The following is a 14,846-nucleotide window of genomic DNA, read 5'->3' as shown; positions in this document are numbered from 1 at the left end:
TCACCTAATAACAGGAAGTTCACCTTTATTGGATATTGCCTCAGTCTCATCGCAGTGTCATCACATTTGATGCACGGGATGACCTCCACTGGCATACCACACATCCTGCACTCTCTCTGCCCCATGGAAATATGTGTATAATTACAGGAAATTAGCTTTAAAAAAACTCAATTCTCTCAACCTCATTGCAAAATGTGTAAAATAGCATGAGATTAGCTATAAAACTGTACATTTTTCTCTTTACCCCATGGCAAAAATGTGTAGAATTGTAGGAAGACAGCCGACCCCCCCCCCCCCCCCCCAAAAAAAAAGTATACCTTGCAGGGGCCCCTGTACGCTACTGATGTAGCTACATATGTTATTGCTTGCAATAACATAGTAGGTTAGTCATTTTAAACACGAGCAGAGCAAGCACCTCTGTCTGCAGTGTGCATGTGCACCACCACCTGAGAATGTGGCCTCCCGTCCCATGTGTCCAGCCAGCTGCTAAACATGCTGATTGATAAAGCAGTGTCCAGAGTGGACTAAGTGACAAAACAAAGATGTGGCTGGAATGTATGTAGAATGAATGGCCACAGCTGTACACTGGGTATGTATGACTACTGGGTAGGATTAGGACCTGTGTTTCTGTCACTAATAGGGCCCGTATTTATTAAGCCTCTCAGAGTAGAAGTGCTGATAGAGGTTCAGTTTAGCCTTTTATATCATAATGAATTAGATTATTATAGACAGAGACCACCTGATGCTAGATCAGCACTCCTACTCTGAGACACTTGGTAAATACGGGCCATGTAACTTTACCTTGAAACGGCTTCAATAGAGTTGAGAGAGATTTGGTTATCTCTGGGCGCCCTCTACTGGCATTGACTCTCAGTCAGAAGTGACCTGTAGTAGCCATGAACGATGGCTCGGCATCATCGGCATGGCTGCCTTGTGTCATAGGTAGACTGTGATTCATTGGAGAGGTCGGTTACCAGTGTACAATGACGACTCTGTGGTTGTGATGGTGATGATAGCGATGATCAAATGAATCATCAGAAAATGTTTGTTTTTCTTCCTGACGCTCCTAAGTGAGCATTCACACTTGCAAGTCAGCCAAAGCCTTATGCAATGACCAATGCGAACCAAAACGCATTACAGGATTTTGTATTGAGCCTCAATAAAGTGAAAGGGGAAGGGGAAAGAGGATTTTTCTTGGAAAAATATCATATCTCCCCAGTGGTTTAGCCAGCCAGAGTCCTTTAATCATTACTGGCTGTGGAATCTCAGTCCAAAGAAAACACCTTCTCTAGGGCAGTGTCTACTATTATGACAGACCTCCTATAATAGTGCTATAACCCAGCAGCTAGAACAAACAACCTCTGTTTAAGTTTGTTTGGCATTTAAGTTTGTTTGTCATAGACCACATGACAGTGATGAAAGAATGTCAATGCTCAGGTAAGTGTACAGCAGGGGTATAAGTTGAAACAACACAGTCAAACTGTGTAACACAGTATCTGTCATATACTGTATCTACTTCCTTTGTGATTCTATTTGCTCAAACATCACTTCCTTAGAATGCATATAAACCTCTCTTCTTCCTCTGCACTTCTTTGAGTGCTGTCGTCAAGACTTTTACCCTGAACCTTGACTTCCCAGGTTGATAGGTAAGTTCTACTTTGACTTTGAGACACGTGGTTATTACTACACCAAAAGATTATTGCTACAATAATCATAATTGCATAAACTTGATTCAAATTTCGTATTTACAACCAGTATTCAGTGGTGACTGGTAAGTGAGAAGATTGGTTATTTACAAAATTAGAGCAGCATTTCCTCTTACTGTGCTTCAGAGCCCTTCACTGTAAGGTCACATGAAAGATGCATAGGTGATGAGATTGAATTTGGTTTTATTAAAATGGATTGTTTCTGAATTAAAGGCAAACAAATATTTTGTGACTGACCATTTTCACTGGATTCAAGTATAGGTCCTTAACACATTAGCTACTCTATTGGTGCAAAACAGAGACAGTGTGAAGTTGAGTTAGAATATTTGGGCATTGCAACACCTGGAAGATTGAATCAATCAATATGTGACATCAGATAAATAGTCAGAATAATGGTGTAGGGGATGTCTTTGCACCTCATGTTTGACTTTTACCCACACAGGATGAAGTCCAGGTTTTTCTACATCATGGTTCTGCTCACAGGAGGTCTCGCTATGAACGAAGGAAAAAACGATTCGTGCTCCAACTACACTCAGGTTACAAATATGACTTAACCGGCTTAAGTTCAATTGTATGAACTTGATTATTATGTTACGGATATTCTGTTGCCTAGTTTTATCACTTTGATTTCCTGATTTTGCATCAAATGTACATTTTATTTCAAACAAATGTAATGAACTCAGATTTTTCATGAAACGTATTGTTTGTACAGTTCTGTCTTATGTTCCGTCTGTAGTTGATGTGGATGGTGCAAGATGCTGGATGGAAGTTGTCAATGAGCAGTTTAAGACGGAGAACCTCAGCACTATTTTCAAGTGTGCATCAAATGATTTTGCACAATAATATAGATTATATAGCTCCTACATTTTATACACTCCAAATGTGGTATTGACATCTGTATGTTTTCTGAACCTCAAGGAATATGTATTATGTTTGTCTGTGCTTTGCTTACAGATCTGTGGAGAAACGAGAAAGGGTTCTTGGAAACACAGCATTGAATGAGACGACTTCAATCATTGTTGAGAGGCATGTGGCCCACATATTCAGGGCCGAGGGCAAGTTTACTGGGCTTAATATATCTGCCACTCGAGAAGGGGCAAGATGACAGTGACCCACACAGCAATGCTTGAGGAAGTTTAGACACAGTTTTTTGAAAACCACGTGCAGTTTGGCATTTATTGGGAATGGGATGAATGTTGTCCTGGAGGCAGCTCTGCAGAGTGGTCACTAGCTGCCTTAGCCACACAAAGTTATAAAATCTGACTTTAAGCCTCCCTAATTTTAACCCAAACCTTAACCACACTGCTAACCGTATGCCTAACCTTAAATTTGTTTTTATAAAACATTTTACGATATAGCCAATTTGAGTTTGCGGCTGGCCCATCTAGCGGAAAGCGCTCAGCTCGGCCTCCGTGACAAGATTCATCTCAATAAACTTCAAACCTGCAAACTGCGTCACATGCAAATACAGTTGAAGTCAGAGGTTTACATACACTTAGGTTGGAGTCATTAAAACTAGTTTTTCAACCACTCCACAAATGTCTTGTTATCAAACTATAGTTTTGGCAAGTTGGTTAGGATATCTACTTTATGCATGACACAAGTAATTTTTCCAATAATTGTTTACAGACAGATTATTTCACTTATAATTCACTGTATCACAATTCCAGTGGGTCAGAAGTTTATATACACTAAGTTGACTGTGCCTTTAAAAACAGCTTGGAAAATTCCAGAAAATTATGTCATGGCTTTAGAAGCTTCTGTTAGGCTAATTGACATCATTTAAGTCAAATGGAGGTGTACCGCTCCTCCGCTCTCTCCACTGGCTTCCAGTTGAAGCTCGCATCCGCTACAAGACCATGGTGCTTGCCTACGGAGCTGTGAGGGGAACGGCACCTCAGTACCTCCAGGCTCTGATCAGGCCCTACACCCAAACAAGGGCACTGCGTTCATCCACCTCTGGCCTGCTCGCCTCCCTACCACTGAGGAAGTACAGTTCCCACGCAGCCCAGTCAAAACTGTTCGCTGCTCTGGCCCCCCAATGGTGGAACAAACTCCCTCACGACGCCAGGACAGCGGAGTCAATCACCACCTTCCGGAGACACCTGAAACCCCACCTCTTTCAGGAATACCTAGGATAGGATAAAGTAATCCTTCTCACCCCCCCTTAAAAGATTTAGATGCACTATTGTAAAGTGGCTGTTCCACTGGATGTCTTAAGGTGAACGCACCAATTTGTAAGTCGCTCTGGATAAGAGCGTCTGCTAAATGACTTAAATGTAAATGTAAATGTACCTGTGGATGTATTTCTAGGCCTACCTTTCAAACTCAGTGTCTCTTTGCTTGACATAATGGGAAAATTAAAAGAAATCGGCCAAGACCTCAGGAAAAACAATTGTAGACCTTCACAAGTCTGGTTCATCCTTGGGAGCAATTTCCAAGCGCCTGAAGGCACAACGTTCATCTGTACAAGAAATAGTACGCAAGTATTAACACTTTGGGACCACACAGGCGTCATACCACTCAGGAAGGAGACGCGTTCTGTCTCCTAGAGATGAACGTACTGTAGTAAAACGCCAAATGGATCTACCTCCTGGTCCTCTTCCCCTGTCTTACCCACCAAGGGTAGAGACAGAGATGACCTCGCCTACTGAAATACCGGATTGGGCAAAGCCACCAGAAGACGACTCAAGCCAACCAACTATTGAACCTGACTGGTGTCAGGAAGAATCACCCTCTGCTTCAAGTGACACCTCGGAATGGGAACAGCTGATAGACTCATTGCTGATAGAGTAAGGGCACTGTCATAAACAGAGGCCCATATGCGTACTGTAAGAAAAGCATTTCCTCATTGTTGCTAGAGTAATAGGCTCTGTCATGACCAGAGGCCCATATATGCACTGTAAGAAAAGAATCAAAAGGTATATAAAGAGACATTTGCCATTACTTTGGCGCTGACTTCTTGAATTCTGAATTCATTTAGACAACCATTTGACTTCGGGTAAATTGACACCTGACTCAAATTACTTAAAAGATTCTAACTTGTTGGATCTGAGAAGTGACTCTCCGATATACCGTTTAACTATTGACCAGTTGTTTTGTCGCTTTGCGCCAGGCGCGTGGGTGCTGATGCAAATATATCCAGAAGTGTTCTCCGGAACCTCTCGATTGAGCTCAGCATCTCGACCTTGTTGCGGGCCACTGACACAGCGGTAGTTCAACGGGGTTGAGAGCCACTCTAGACCTTAAGGTTATCCCTTGCTTTCTCTTATGGATGTCTGAATTGACCCTGTGATTTTGCGCCAGGCGCGTGGGTGTTGATGCAAATATATCCAGAAGTGTTCTCCGGAACCTCTCGATTGAGCTCAGCATCTCGACCTCGTTGCGGACACAGACTTTTTGGTATTCCATTTGGGGCAGGGAATCACCAGCGGGTTCTCCCATCCAGTCCAAACTTGAATCTCTCAATTTAGCAAAGCACCGACTCCAAGTCAACCTCTCAGCCAGTAGAGGGGAGTCGCTACTAACTAAATTATAAAAGAACTCTGACCGATTGAAACTCTGCTCCTGATCTCGTGGGTCTCCTCGTCATCTCTCAAAGGTAATTAAATAACGATTATAAGCATTTAATGTAGAGATAAGTGTTATCATTGTACCAGGCATTTTATAGAGCATTAAGGCAATTGCATGTTTTTGATTAACGCTGTGTGTGACCGAGTAACAATTGTGTATTTTGAAGTGTGTTTGATTGTAAAAGACAAAAAACAGAGTGTTTTCAAAAATAAACGGTAGTCTTATTTTGTCTCGAGTAAACGGTTCTCTCAAAGACAGTTAACGGCACGGGAGATAACAACTCTGACACTCCCCGCTACCGGGACACTGGAAACGGAGATCAGTGCTCTATGACAGAATGAGTTACTATTAAAAGACAAAGAGGAAGGTGTGTCCAGTAGTGATTCATTTAATTGTCTTATCGATCTATCTAAGTTTTATTTTCCAAGCGATACATAGCCGACGGGCAGAGTAGTGAGACTAAGTTGAATAAAGGTCTTCACACTTTAAACTAGATACATCACAGAGGGGAAACACTCAACCACAGGGAAATCATATAGAGACTGGTAGGACTAGTGCTTAATAACAACTCAGGGATCAATTAGTGGTGAAGCAAAGAGTCTAGAGGATAAAGGTGGGGTTCACACATCCCAGCTAGAGCTAGACCGTTGAGAGTGACAAGGCAAAAGACCTCCCTACGCGGACAACGCTTCGATATAGAAAGAGAGGCAGGGCTACGCGAGCGGTCCTGGTTATACCGAGATAACCTGAAGTACCTATAGTGTCCTGTCCAATCCAGGGAACGGGACGCTAACCACCTCTAGCAACCCCGCTGCCGGCCACGGGGCGGGGCTGAAGGTTTCGTATCGCGACAGTACTTTGGTGCGAAAAGTGCAAATCAATCCCAGTACAACAGCAAAGGACCTTGTGAAGATGCTGGAGGAAACAGGTACAAAAGTATATCCACACTAAAAGTCCTATATCGATATAACCTGAAAGACCGCTCAGCAAGGAAGAAGCCACTGCTCCAAAACCGCCATAAAAAAGCCAGACTACGGGTTGTAACTGCACATGGGGACAAAGATCGTACTTTTTGGAGAAATGTCCTCTGGTCTGATGAAACCAAAATATAACTGTTTGGGCATAACGACCATCGTTATGTTTGGAGGAAAAACCGGGAGGTTTGCAAGCCGAAGACACCATCCCAACCGTGAAGCACGGAGGTGGCAGCATCATGTTGTGGGGGTGCTTTGTTGCAGGAGGGACTGGTGCACTTCACAAAATAGATGGCATCATGAGGGGGAAAATGATGTGGCTATATTGAGGCACCATCTCAAAACATCAGTCAGGAAGTTAAAGCTTATGTCACGCTCTGACCTTAGTTCTTTGTGATGTCTTTGTTTTAGTATGGTCAGGGCATGAGTTGGGTGGGCAGTCTATGTTCTTTTTTTTATGATTTGGTATTTCTGTGTTTGGCCTGGTATGGTTCTCAATCAGAGGCAGCTGTCAATCGTTGGCAGCCTGTTTTCACCCTTGAGTGGTGGGTGATTATACTTTCTGTTTAGTGTGTGTTGCACCTGACGGAGCTGTTTCGGTTGTGCTTTTTGTTTCTTTGTTAGATGTTGTTCAGTTTTAAATAAATAACATGAACAAGTACCACGCTGCGCTTTGGTCCTCACCTTCTTCCACCGACAACCGTTACAGCTTGGCCCAAAATTCACCCAACTTATTGTGGGAAGCCCGTGGAAGGCTACCCGAAACGTTTGACCCAAGTTAAACAATTTAAAGGCAATGCTACCAAATACTAATTGAGTGTATGTAAACTTCTGACCAACTGGCAATGTGAAATAATATCTGAAATAAATCATTCTCTCTACTATTATTCAGACATGTCACATTCTTAAAATAAAGTGGTGATCCTGACTGACCTAAGACAGGGAATTTTTACTATGATTAAATGTCAGGAATAGTTTAAATGTATTTGTCTAAGGTGTATGTAAACTTTGACTTCAACTGTTTATAATTTGAATGAAAATATTAATATAATATTTAAGGTATGACATTTGGGGCGGGGGGATGATTTGAGATGGGGATGACATCATGATAGAGTTCAGTTTTACAGAAATAGTGAACTCTGTGCCTGATCGGGGCGGCAGGTAGCCTAGTGGTTAGAGAGTGGTTAGATCAAATTCCCGAGCTGACAGGGTAAAAATCTGTCATTCTGCCCCTGATGAACAAGGCAGTTAACCCACTGTTCCCCAGTAGGCTGTCATTGTAAATAAGAATTTGTTCTTAACTGCCTAGTTAAATAAAGGTTAAGTCATATATTTTTTTATCATCCCTTTTACCTAGGTAACATCAGACAGTGACCATGTGGCCAACACTACCGTCAAGGTCCACCTACCCAAAGAGCTCCTGATAGCCAAAGAGAACGATACCATCATCTTCTGCATGATTACCTCACCTGAAAAATATGGGGTAGGTGTGTGTGTGTATGTGTGTGTGTGCATGGTGCGTGCATGCATGTGTGTGCCTGTGTGGGTTTTTAGTCTCATGCTTAATTATTTCAGTTTAGCCATATTTTGAAATGTTCCTCTAGCCATCGGGACTTATTGATGGCCAAGTAGGAGGTCTGGCTGTGAGCATGAAGACAGTGTTAAGTCTGCAGGACAAGATCAACTTCTTCATGCCTCTACAGCGCCCCACATTGGAAAGTCAGGTGAGTGCAATATCAACTCTCAGCTACCTACACCAGTTCTATGACTGTGATAGTGGCAAGAATATAAACTTAGATGACTCATTTCTGTTGTTGTTCATAGGCTGACAAACAACCATCTTGTCAATGCTTTCATTTTTCAACCAACGGTAAGTGCCAATATGAAATGTTATAATACTCATTATAATACTGTTATGAAACTTTTTATACCTTTAAGGTACAGTGCCTTGCGAAAGTATTCGGCCCCCTTGAACTTTGCGACCTTTTGCCACATTTCAGGCTTCAAACATAAAGATATAAAACTGTATTTTTTTTGTGAAGAATCAACAACAAGTGGGACACAATCATGAAGTGGAACGACATTTATTGGATATTTCAAACTTTTTTAACAAATCAAAAACTGAAAAATTGGGCGTGCAAAAATATTCAGCCCCCTTAAGTTAATACTTTGTAGCGCCACCTTTTGCTGCGATTACAGCTGTAAGTCGCTTGGGGTATGTCTCTATCAGTTTTGCACATCGAGAGACTGAAATGTTTTCCCATTCCTCCTTGCAAAACAGCTCGAGCTCAGTGAGGTTGGATGGAGAGCATTTGTGAACAGCAGTTTTCAGTTCTTTCCACAGATTCTCGATTGGATTCAGGTCTGGACTTTGACTTGGCCATTCTAACACCTGGATATGTTTATTTTTGAACCATTCCATTGTAGATTTTGCTTTATGTTTTGGATCATTGTCTTGTTGGAAGACAAATCTCCGTCCCAGTCTCAGGTCTTTTGCAGACTCCATCAGGTTTTCTTCCAGAATGGTCCTGTATTTGGCTCCATCCATCTTCCCATCAATTTTAACCAACTTCCCTGTCCCTGCTGAAGAAAAGCAGGCCCAAACCATGATGCTGCCACCACCATGTTTGACAGTGGGGATGGTGTGTTCAGGGTGATGAGCTGTGTTGCTTTTACGCCAAACATAACGTTTTGCATTGTTGCCAAAAAGTTCAATTTTGGTTTCATCTGACCAGAGCACCTTCTTCCACATGTTTGGTGTGTCTCCCAGGTGGCTTGTGGCAAACTTTAAACAACACTTTTTATGGATATCTTTAAGAAATGTCTTTCTTCTTGCCACTCTTCCATAAAGGCCAGATTTGTGCAATATATGACTGATTGTTGTCCTATGGACAGAGTCTCCCACCTCAGCTGTAGATCTCTGCAGTTCATCCAGAGTGATCATGGGCCTCTTGGCTGCATCTCTGATCAGTCTTCTCCTTGTATGAGCTGAAAGTTTAGAGGGATGGCCAGGTCTTGGTAGATTTGCAGTGGTCTGATACTCCTTCCATTTCAATATTATCGCTTGCACAGTGCTCCTTGGGATGTTTAAAGCTTGGGAAATCTTTTTGTATCCAAATCCGGCTTTAAACTTCTTCACAACAGTATCTCGGACCTGCCTGGTGTGTTCCTTGTTCTTCATGATGCTCTCTGCGCTTTTAACGGACCTCTGAGACTATCACAGTGCAGGTGCATTTATACGGAGACTTGATTACACACAGGTGGATTGTATTTATCATCATTTGTCATTTAGGTCAACATTGGATCATTCAGAGATCCTCACTGAACTTCTGGAGAGAGTTTGCTGCACTGAAAGTAAAGGGGCTGAATAATTTTGCACGCCCAATTTTTCAATTTTTGATTTGTTAAAAAAGTTTGAAATATCCAATAAATGTCGTTCCACTTCATGATTGTGTCCCACTTGTTGTTGATTCTTCACAAAAAAATACAGTTTTATATCTTTATGTTTGAAGCCTGAAATGTGGCAAAAGGTCGCAAAGTTCAAGGGGGCCGAATACTTTCGCAAGGCACTGTATCAATCCATGTGATGTCACATGGCTGTGTTTCCTCTGTACAAATGAATGTTTAGAATTCTACCAGGATGACTGCACCACAGAGTGGAAGAGAGACGAGGGCCGTGTGGTGTGCTCATGTGACCACCTCATATTTTGCTGTGCTGATGGTAGACAACTTTACAACTACCACAGTCCTTCCTTCGTTTCCTTATCGCAGCATAAGCACTTCTTAAATGGAAGAGAATAAAAACAAAAGTCAGTGAAGTATACCCATCTGCTAAGATACACTGTAGCATTAGTTGTATTTTCCTGCGTTTAGGTGTCTCCATCTCTGAAAGCGATCAGCAGATCCTAAGCTACATCACTCTGATTGGCTGCAGTCTGTCTCTGTTCTTCCTGGTGGTCACAATCTTTCTGTGCGCCACTCAAAGCTATGTCACACTCTGGGCGTCATGGTCAGCTCCTCACAGGAACCCCTGGTTTGTCATAAATTTGACGTCATCAGAAAGTGACACCAAGATGTACATGAACTGGAGGGAGCAGATTAAATTACATTTTTAAAGCAACGGACCTTGTTTTCACCATACTCTCTCTCTATTCCTTTGTTCAGAGGTATATGCACAGACATCTCTCTGAAGGTGCATATCAACCTGTCTGTGGCCCTGATCCTCCTCAACCTACACTTCCTGCCCAGCCAGCAGGTGGCAGCATTATCCTCCTCTGGGCCATGTATCTATGTTGCTGTCCTTCTTGCATTACTCTCTACTGGCCACCTTCACATGGACAGCAAGCGAAGGCTTCCACCTTTACCTGTTGCTGGTCCGTGTCTTCAACATCAATGTCAGGAGATACCTGCTCAAACTGAGCCTGGTAGAATGATGTGAGATTGCACTTTACAACCTGAAACTGGCTGTATGACTGTAAACAGTAAGCAATAATAACGGTGGCGAACAAGATGGCTGACGTTTTACAATCCCGTAACCAATTGTGCTATTGTGAATGTTTTTTCACATTATTTGTAAGTTATTTTGTACATAATGTTTCTGCCACCATGTCTTATGACCGAAAATAACTTCTAGATATCAGGAAAAGATTACTCACCCCGTACTGGAGGAATAGTTTTTCTTCAACGAGTCAGGCGGGAAGGATTTACTGCAGACGCCCGACAAGGCCCTTATCCTCGTAATTCACAGGAGAAAGAGACAGAGGTATCGTGGATGAAGATCCGGGTGCCTTGTTAGGATCTGTCGCCGAAAGGGTAATCTACCTTTTCCTTTCGGTCCTAGTAGCCAATGTACAATCAATCCATAATAAAATAGACGAACTACGATCACGTACAGTGGGGCAAAAAAGTATTTAGTCAGCCACCAATTGTGCATGTTCTCCCACTTAAAAAAATGAGAGAGGCCTGTAATTTTCATCATAGGTACGCTTCAACTATGACAGACAAAATGAGAAATCACATTGTAGGATTTTTTATTTATTTATTTGCAAATTATGGTGGAAAATAAGTATTTGGTCAATAACAAAAGTTTATCTCAATACTTTGTTATATACCCTTTGTTGGCAATGACAGAGGTCAAACGTTTTCTGTAAGTCTTCACAAGGTTTTCACACACTGTTGCTGGTATTTTGGCCCATTCCTCCATGCAGATCTCCTCTATAGCAGTGATGTTTTGGGGCTGTTGCTGGGCAACACGACTTTCAACTCCCTCCAAAGCTTTTCTATGGGGTTGAGATCTGGAGACTGGCTAGGCCACTCCAGGACCTTGAAATGCTTCTTACGAAGCCACTCCTTCGTTGCCCGGGCGGTGTGTTTGGGATCATTGTCATGCTGAAAGACTCAGCCACATTTCATCTTCAATGCCCTTGCTGATGGAAGGAGGTTTTCACTCAAAATCTCACGATACATGGCCCCATTCATTCTTTCCTTTACACGGATCAGTCGTCCTGGTCCCTTTGCAGAAAAACAGCCCCAAAGCATGATGTTTCCACCCCCATGCTTCACAGTAGGTATGGTGTTCTTTGGATGCAACTCAGCATTCTTTGTCCTCCAAACACGACGAGTTGAGTTTTTACCAAAAAGTTATATTTTGGTTTCATCTGACCATATGACATTCTCCCAATCTTCTTCTGGATCATCCAAATGCTCTCGAGCCAACTTCAGACGGGCCTGGACATGTACTGGCTTAAGCAGGGGGACACGTCTGGCACTGCAGGATTTGAGTCCCTGGCGGCGTAGTGTGTTACTGATGGTAGGCTTTGTTACTTTGGTCCCAGCTCTCTGCAGGTCATTCACTAGGTCCCCCCGTGTGGTTCTGGGATTTTTGCTCACCGTTCTTGTGATCATTTTGACCCCACGGGGTGAGATCTTGCATGGAGCCCCAGATTGAGGGAGATTATCAGTGGTCTTGTATGTCTTCAATTTCCTAATAATTGCACCCATAGTTGATTTCTTCAAACCAAGCTGCTTACCTATTGTAGATTCAGTCTTCACAGCCTGGTGCAGGTCTACAATTTTGTTTCTGGTGTCCTTTGACAGCTCTTTGGTCTTGGCCATAGTGGAGTTTGGAGTGTGACTGTTTGAGGTTGTGGACAGGTGTCTTTTATACTGATAACAAGTTCAAACAGGTGCCATTAATACAGGTAACGAGTGGAGGACAGAGGAGCCTCTTAAAGAAAAAGTTACAGGTCTGTGAGAGCCAGAAATCTTGCTTGTTTGTAGGTGACCAAATACTTATTTTCCACCATAATTTGCAAATATATTAATTAAAAATCCTACAATGTGATTTTCTGGATTTTTTTTCTCATTTTGTCTGTCATTGTTGAAGTGTACCTATGATGAAAATTACAGGCCTCTCTTATCTTTTTAAGTGGGAGAACTTGCACAATTGTTGGCTGACTAAATACTTTTTTGCCCCACTGTATACCCTACCAATGGGACATTAAAAACTGTTTCACTGAGTCGTGGCTGAACGACGACATGAATAACATACAGCTGGCGGGTTTTAGCTTCTTCAGCAGGATAGAACAGCAGCCTCTGGTAAGACAATGAGTAGCAGTCTATGTATTTTCGAGCTGTATACGGCCATAAGCAAACAGGAAAACGCTCATCCAGAGGCGGCGCTCCTAGTGGCCGGGGACTTTAATGCAGGGAAACTCAAATACCCAATTTACCTCATTTCTACCAGCATGTTAAATGTGCAACCAGAGGGGAAAAAATCTGGACCACCTTTACTCCACACACAGAGACGCATACAAAGCTCTCTCCTGCCCTCCATTTTGAAAATCTGACCATAATTCTATCCTCCTGATTCCTGCTTACAAACAAAAACTAAAGCAGGAAGCACCAGTGACTCGGTCAACGTGGAAGTGGTCAGATGAAGCAGGTGATGTGGTGTACAGGACTGTTTTGCTAGCACAGACTGGAATATGTTCCGGGATTCTTCTGATGGCATTGAGGAGTACACCACATCAGTGAGCTAAAGGGTAGAGCGGCTGCTTTCAAGGAGCGGGACACTAACCCGGAAGCTTATAAGAAATCACCCTATGCCCTCTGGAGTGCCAAGTCCAGGTCCAAAAGGCTTCTTAACAGCTTCTATCCCCAAGCCTTAAAACTCCTGAACAGCTAATCAATGGGCTACCCAGACCCCTCTTTTACTCTGCTGCTACTCTCTGTTTATAATCTATGCATGGTCACTTTAACTCTACCTACATGTACAGAAACAGACAGAAGCAATGGGGAAAACGCTGGTAGGCTTGACAAACAAAACAAACTGGCAACAGACAGGGGTGGAGACAAACACAAAGACAGGTGAAACAGATCAGATCATATTACCTCATTACCAACATTGTTGGTTAAGGGCTTGTAAGTAAGCATTTCACTGTAAGGACAAGTGTTGTATTCGACGCATGTGACAAATACAATTTGATTTGATACAAACAACCAACCAAATAGTACAAACAAATAGTACAAACAGCATCAAAAAAGGTTCATACCCTGCTGTTCCATGAACCACTTTTTCATGTTTTGTGTGAACTCACCAACACTTGCAACACATTTTAAACCTTCTGGAAGTTGTTTGTAACGCTTTTACAGCTTTTACAGAAAATTACAACTTTGAAGAAGTATTGACATTTGGAATATATTGTGTGGGTTGTGAGAGGTCGACTGAATACTGTAATGAAGTTCTGTTTCGAAGAGTAAAATGTGCCATCTTCTTTTGTACATTTTATTCATCTTCCTCTGGTTTTGTGTGTTCAAATGGAAGACTGAGGACAGCCAACCTGGTAGTGACACTCACTGTACCAATACCTGATCTGCCTGAGAACAAAAGTCTGTTTTCAACCAATCCAGCACTGTTGTTATCAATGTTAATTTCAAACTTTATTGAGATTTTGTTATTTTGAGAATACTGTGGACCTTCGAAAGTGTCTACAAACCACCCACTTGTTTTGTACCAATACAATAGCATGTCATTGTTTAGTTATGGAATAAAGGAAGGTGTTATCAGAACTGTTTTCGTGTGTGGTTTGTTCAATTATAAACCGTATCTGATGTAATGCTGTGAGATCCTATCCCTCACTAGTTGATAAACCTACAACAGAAAATAAATATGTTGACGATAGCTGAACTATAGCCCATTCATTGATGCTTGGCTCGAGCAAGCTGAAGTTCGGACTAGATTTGCATAAAACAAATGCAATGCAACCAGGTTCCTCTAAAGGTAACATAAACGTACATTTTGCAGTCACAAAATGATATATGACTATGAACAATCATGACATAAGCTAACATTAGAAGAGAAGGGATTTTTACTGTGTTCTCTCTACAAAGCACACAGTGGTTTGACGGACCATTTTCTCACCCCAAAAGAACATCAAATGTGAGTGAAATCAACTCCTAGCATGTAAGTAAGTGTATGTGTTCGTGTGTGAGGAATATGATTCAATCCTATTTTGTCATTGTCAAGTTCAGCTGTTAAGTTTATTTTTTTGTTCCAGAAAAGTACTTTCATTTAACTTGATAATGTTGTGTT

Source organism: Oncorhynchus nerka, linkage group LG28 (genome assembly GCF_034236695.1).
Source record: "Oncorhynchus nerka isolate Pitt River linkage group LG28, Oner_Uvic_2.0, whole genome shotgun sequence".
Taxonomy (NCBI): Eukaryota; Metazoa; Chordata; class Actinopteri; order Salmoniformes; family Salmonidae; genus Oncorhynchus; species Oncorhynchus nerka.
Note: the sequence above shows the minus strand (reverse complement) of the source record.